This window comes from Liolophura sinensis, chromosome 10, assembly GCF_032854445.1.
Source record: "Liolophura sinensis isolate JHLJ2023 chromosome 10, CUHK_Ljap_v2, whole genome shotgun sequence".
NCBI lineage: Eukaryota > Metazoa > Mollusca > Polyplacophora > Chitonida > Chitonidae > Liolophura > Liolophura sinensis.
In genome coordinates this window covers 8,607,786-8,613,785 of record NC_088304.1, presented here as the reverse complement: position 1 = coordinate 8,613,785, position 6,000 = coordinate 8,607,786, and the positions used below count along the sequence as shown (strand labels likewise).

The 6,000-nt window shown below is 39.8% G+C and overlaps 1 protein-coding gene across 1 annotated transcript in view; it reads left to right on the top strand.

The window, feature by feature from the left end:
- The first annotated feature begins 4,072 nt into the window (after positions 1-4,072).
- LOC135477221 (uncharacterized) overlaps positions 4,073-6,000 on the top strand; it is a 70,913-nt gene continuing 68,985 nt past the window's right edge. The window contains exon 1 of the mRNA XM_064757384.1: positions 4,073-4,470. The gene's annotated coding sequence lies outside the window, so the exon portion shown is untranslated. The remainder of the gene's footprint in view (positions 4,471-6,000) is intronic.

The window sequence follows — 6,000 nt, the reverse complement described above, 5'->3', positions numbered from 1 at the left end:
ATGAACCGGAAGCAAGTCGGTAATCTCCATATTCATTTCCGACCCAAGCATACAAGGATCATAAGGACGCGGTAAGGGTTCAATGAAATCCACTGGGAATTCCGAGTAGACAATGCAGACAATATTCTAAACTTATACCAAGAATATTGCATTATATTGTCTATACAGATTCTATCATTTAAGCCCTGTGCTCGTCGTTTTTTTTTATTACCGTAGGACAGATGTAAAAGGCAGGAAAATTCGAACTGTGGATAAAAAAGCAGATGTCAAGCCACAGCTGAATTCTTCGACCGTCATTTCTACGTGTAGCGGATGTATATTTGTGAGTATGTTTGCCTAGGAATAAAACTCGGAGTTTAATATTTCTTTCTTCCGTTGGGACTTTACCCCACGGTCACTAAACGATGTGTGATTTATACGAAGTTGATGGTCACTCTCTTAAAAATGAAATGTTATATATACTCTTAACAATTTTTAATCCAGCATTTCGACAGTGGCGGAGGAGGGAAAACATTTACTATGTCAAGTTTCATTTGCTAAAGTTAAAAATATACCGCTTTACAAAATACCTTGAAAATATAGTAACTTAACACTATATTAGGTCAAATTAAAACCTTTCGGAGATCTGCTCAGCATCATAAATGATAAATCACTCCGAAAATGCTGATAGTTTAACATTAGCGTTTTTTCTTAAAAAAGCATGTTTACGGATGGAAAACAGTCAGGACTTCGTGTGAACGACTGCCCTTATTCTGTTAAACCTCGTGGCGTAAAGCTTTAGTCTGACGTCAGAGCGCGTGATTAGGGAGGACTGTTGTCTGCAAAGCTGACTTTCAGTTCCTTTAACTAATATTCTTCATTACGTCACCCTAAATTATCACATTTTCTGTATTTTGTTTTTTAATTCCATGTGCGGATTAATGCTTGTTGAAACATGAATCCTGTTCCAGTGTTTATTTACATACAAACCACATAGTGGTATATAGGATTGCTAAGTTTTGTACACCATACATTGTTATGACAGACTAACCTAGTCCGGAAGTGAAACGCTGTTAAGAATTAGCTGTTATCTGATTTCTGTCAGGCCGTGGTGCTTAGCCACATGATCAGCTTTTTGGAAGCACTGCCACGCTGCACGTATCCGTTTTTGTATCCTGTGTATTTCTGTGAGATTTACAATCGGTTTTGAGATAAATGAAATGCATTAAATATATTTACGGTTCTGACTCACTAAAGCGCTTTTCGAACGACGCCTACATGGCATGGCACACTGTTCCGTCACGACACCGGACCGACCATACCTGGGCTTTGTCTCCTAATCCTGAGCGTTACATGTACAACGGCTGCGAATGCAGTAAGATTTTCCCGCCTATTTGCTGCTCGTCCCCAAGTTGGATAGACCGTTGTTCTCTTGTAATGTATGCGTATGCTACGTTTGTCTGCGAATTGACATCGCAAAGACAGGAATGAACAATAGGCTATACAAATCTGACCCGAATGGGGAATCTTCCTCGTCTATAGTTATTCGGGTCCAAGCTGGGGTGTAGTCTGTGTTTGTGATAACGACCCGTAGGCAATCTGGAAACGTAGTACGTAGGTGAATTCAGCTTATGCCGAAACGATATTGCACTGGAAGTGGTAACCTGTTAACCTGTTAATTTAGGCTGGAAGGGTTCCCCGCTTCTTATGGATGATTCCATTCTGGATTGAGCCAGGGTTTCCACGATTACGATGGGATCGGTCTTATATATTTATTTGTTTAATTAGTTATTTGATTGGTGTTTCTCGCCGTACTCAAGAAAATTTCACTTATACGACGGCCGCCAGCATTATGGTGAGAAGAAACCGGGCAGAGCCAGCATAAACTGGATTTGAGTTCACAGCGACCCCATAGGTGAGAGGCTCCTGGATCATTACACTGCCCTAGCGCGCTAACCAGCTAAGCCAAGAAGGCCTCCGGGATCGGTCTTAATCAGAACTAAACCGTAATTCAGGTAAACCAGTTGTTACTTAATGATAATAACACGATGACGTTACATCGCTGCTGGTGAATGAATCAGCAAACAATGACGAATATTTGCCCGTCGCGAGAAGTTGGTTAATATGTTGGTTCTCACAGCCAGCACAGTCCTTCAGTAAGTGTGTAGTTATATGGATTGGTCAGCAGAGAATAAACCATTCGGCAACCATGAGTAAATCAAGGAATCAGCGAATACATTACTTCATCGTCGAGGATACATCATTCGGTCGGGCATTGGGGAAAACGTGGGAAGATCTGTTGATCCGAAGCTAAATTATGTTGTCAAACTTATAACTAAAAAGATCAGCTATTAAGTATTTGGTCGGTGAGTAAATCATTTTGTTTGTGGGTAAATCATTTAATCAGTGTGCAAATCATTTGGTGAGTTTGTAAAGCATGCATTCACTTGATCGGTGAGAATAAATCAGTGAGTATGAATGATAGAAAAATCTTTATCCGGTAGGTAAAATAAATTGGTTTCGTGAGTAAAACAGATTTATTGGGTACAGTAAGTCGGTAAGTGAGCAGGTCGGTGGGTAGGTCATTCGGTCGGTGAGTAAATCATTTGGTCGATGAGTAAATCATTCAGTCGGTGAGTTAATCATTTGGTCGGCGAGTAAATCATTTGGTAGTTGAATAAATCATTTGATCGGTGAGTAAATCATTTGGTAGTTGAATAAATCATTTGATCGGTGAGTAAATCATTTAGTCTGACGGTAAATCATTTAATCCATGAGTAAATCATTTAGTGAGTTTGTAAACTATGCGTGCACTTGCTCGGTGATTATAAATCAGTGAGTATGAATGATAGAAAAGTCTTTATCCGGTAGATAAAATAAATTGGTTCGTGAGTAAAGCAGATTTATTGGGTACAGTAAGCCGGTAAGCTAGCAGATCGGTGTGTAGGCCATTCGGTCGGTGAGTAAATCACTTCGTCGGCGAGTAAAACATTTGATCGATGAATAAATGATTTGATCGGTGAGTAAATCATTTAGTGAGTTTGTAAACCATGCATGCACTTGATCGGTGAGTATAAATCTGTGAGTATGAATGATAGAAAAATCTTTATACGGTAGGTAAAATCAGTTGGTTCGTGAGTAAAGCAGATTTATTGGGTACGGTAAGTCGGTAAGTCAGCATCCAATTACTGACTTTAAAGTTAATCGGATAACAGACAAACGTTGTTTCAGGTCTATAGATCTCTTTGAAAACAAAGCTGTTTGACTATTTGTAAATAACCTAGTTTATTAACAATATCCCTTATTAGTAAAGTAGATGGTTAGTTTGAAAAAGATTTCTGTGTGAGAAAGATAATAGAGTGAGTGAGTGCTTGGGATTTAACGTCGTACGTAAAGATAATAAACAGACAGACAAAGATAAAAGTGACACATATTAACACATAAAAATGACAGACATCGGTACTGGAAAAGATAAGTCAGGACTTATAACTGATATAAGAACCACATTCAATCAGAAAGAAAGCATAAAAACGAATAGACAGATAAAGAGATACAACTTACAAGCAGAGAAACAGGCAGACAAACAAGCCGATGAACAAAAGTACACACAAACGGACGGAGAAAAGAATATACCGGTACGTAAAAATATAGAAACGGATAGACAGTCATTACACCCTTTACAGATAATGCAACAAACTAGATAGACAGTCATTACGCCCTTTACAGATAACGCAACAAACTAGATAGACAGTTATTACGCCCTTTACAGATAACGCAACAAACCAGTAGGCCCTATAACCGCATTCAATGTGCAAAGCCATTTTACCTTGTTAGTACATATACTGTACATAAATTATATTCTAAAAACCGACATACTTTAGCTATACACTATCTCTGCTTCTAAACCGTTAATATTCGAGTGTCATCGCTCTGTATGAATAGCGGGTGTACATAGTACTGTATGTATAAATGCGAAGGCCTGCGTAGAATCACACGACTAGATAAATAAAGTCTCCCTGACATCCAGGTGTCGCTGTAACGCAATGATAATAGTCTAACACAACAGTAAGGGAACAAGTGTTTTTCTATCCGTAGCTACGCAATATAATGCGCGGTCAGGGCATGTTGGTGTATGCGATCGTCCTAAGGTATATCTGTCGCGTTGTGATTGGTTCATTTCTCGAGCCGAGTTTCAACCAATCGTCACATGTTTGAATCGTGAGTCACTCTAGCTTGGCCAGGCTGCGCTGCGAAGGCTAAAGTCTGTGCTGTAGGCTACACGCGATGCGCTAGTCACTGGTGGTCACATGCACAGATCGGGATTACGTCCCATCTTTGGACGCTTTGCTGTCGAATTCTTCCCAGTGCAGTGTTGTCAGCCAGACGACCCTCGTTTGTATTAACCTATCCAGGACGTGGACTGTCATCGCAGTATTCGCTCAGCGCTTGGGGAGCGTCGGACGACTAGACTGACGATATCCCTGTATCGCTGTAAGTTCGCTTCTTACTGTGAGTGTCGTGCGTATCTCTGCCCCACGTAGTGGTGTTAGCCCACGCCTTCCAGTCCAGGTTTACAACTGCCTCTCAGGCTTTCTCCACAAATGCCGCTGGCCCTTTCATAGCTTGTGGACATGCACGTGGTGTCAAATATCGATCCATACCTCTAGCATAAAAATCTATTGTTATAAATGTCGACGTATTAATTCTTAATATCTAGGATACTGACAAAGCCGTCGACTGTTGAGGTCGTTTTTGTATTACCCTCATGGCCATGTGACTGCCAGTCTATTTGTGATCCACTTAAATGCAGTTGCTCCCACACGATATGTCAGGTTAAGTATACGCTTCGCAGTTACAGGCCTATTATCACTAAAGCTTCGTTCGGCCACCTAACACAGTTCGTACTGAAAGATAATACGTTTATAACGAAATCTATGTGGCCCACATACCCACATTCTGCATATCTTGCTTGCTAACTTCCTCAGGCGTTTGGATCTGTATGCTGTATTTCCTTAATTTTTAAACTGTCATCTTTCGTTCGAGCGACAATTTGATCTCATCTTTTTAGTACGCAATCCACAGTCTGTTGAGTCTAATGAAATCTATGAGAATGTACATTGATAAAAGGTCCAATTTGACCGTAGTAATAGTCTAAACGCATTTCAACTTATTATATGGCGATACCCGTGCATATAGGCCGATATGTACTTTATACAGTCATGGTACGATTTGCAGAGTGTGTTGATGTGAAGCAATTAGCAATGATAACGAGGGTATATATTTCCTGTAAGTCCAGGCCTTAAATGCCGCCTGTCTAAATAAATAGCCCGTGTGGATAAATTCTTCCTGATATAGCTGGCTGTAAGCGCTTGTTTTTTGGGGTTTTTTTTTGTTTTTGGTGTGGTATACGCAGATATGACTCCGTGACTTCAACTTCACATAAACACAAGTATGGCGCTTTCCTAGAAGTTGCTTAACAGCATTGCCCTAACTCCGGGGCGAAAAAGTAAAGTGCTGTGTACAGTACTGTGTACAGCTCTAGGATTTCTGTGTAAACTTAACTGTAAATATCAGCATCACCGTGCCGTCAGAAATGTAGTTGTCACTGTTATCTGATGCGCTACTTACAGATACCATCATGATAAAGCAGCAACCATTCAACACTACAACATGTAGACTACCATCGCGATGCTACAAAAACCATCATGGCACTTATACAACACTTAGCGGTCTTATTAACAACATTATCAGCTTCATAATGTAATATTGCTGAACGCACTCATACAACTTTTAACCTTCATACTAACAACATTATCAGCTTCATAATGTAATATTGCTGAACGCACTCATACAACTTTTAACCTTCATACTAACAACATTATCAGCTTCATAATGTAATATTGCTGAACGCACTCATACAACTTTTAACCTTCATACTAACAACATTATCAGCTTCATAATGTAATATTGCTGAACGCACTCATACAACTTTTAACCTTCATACTAACAACATTATCAGCT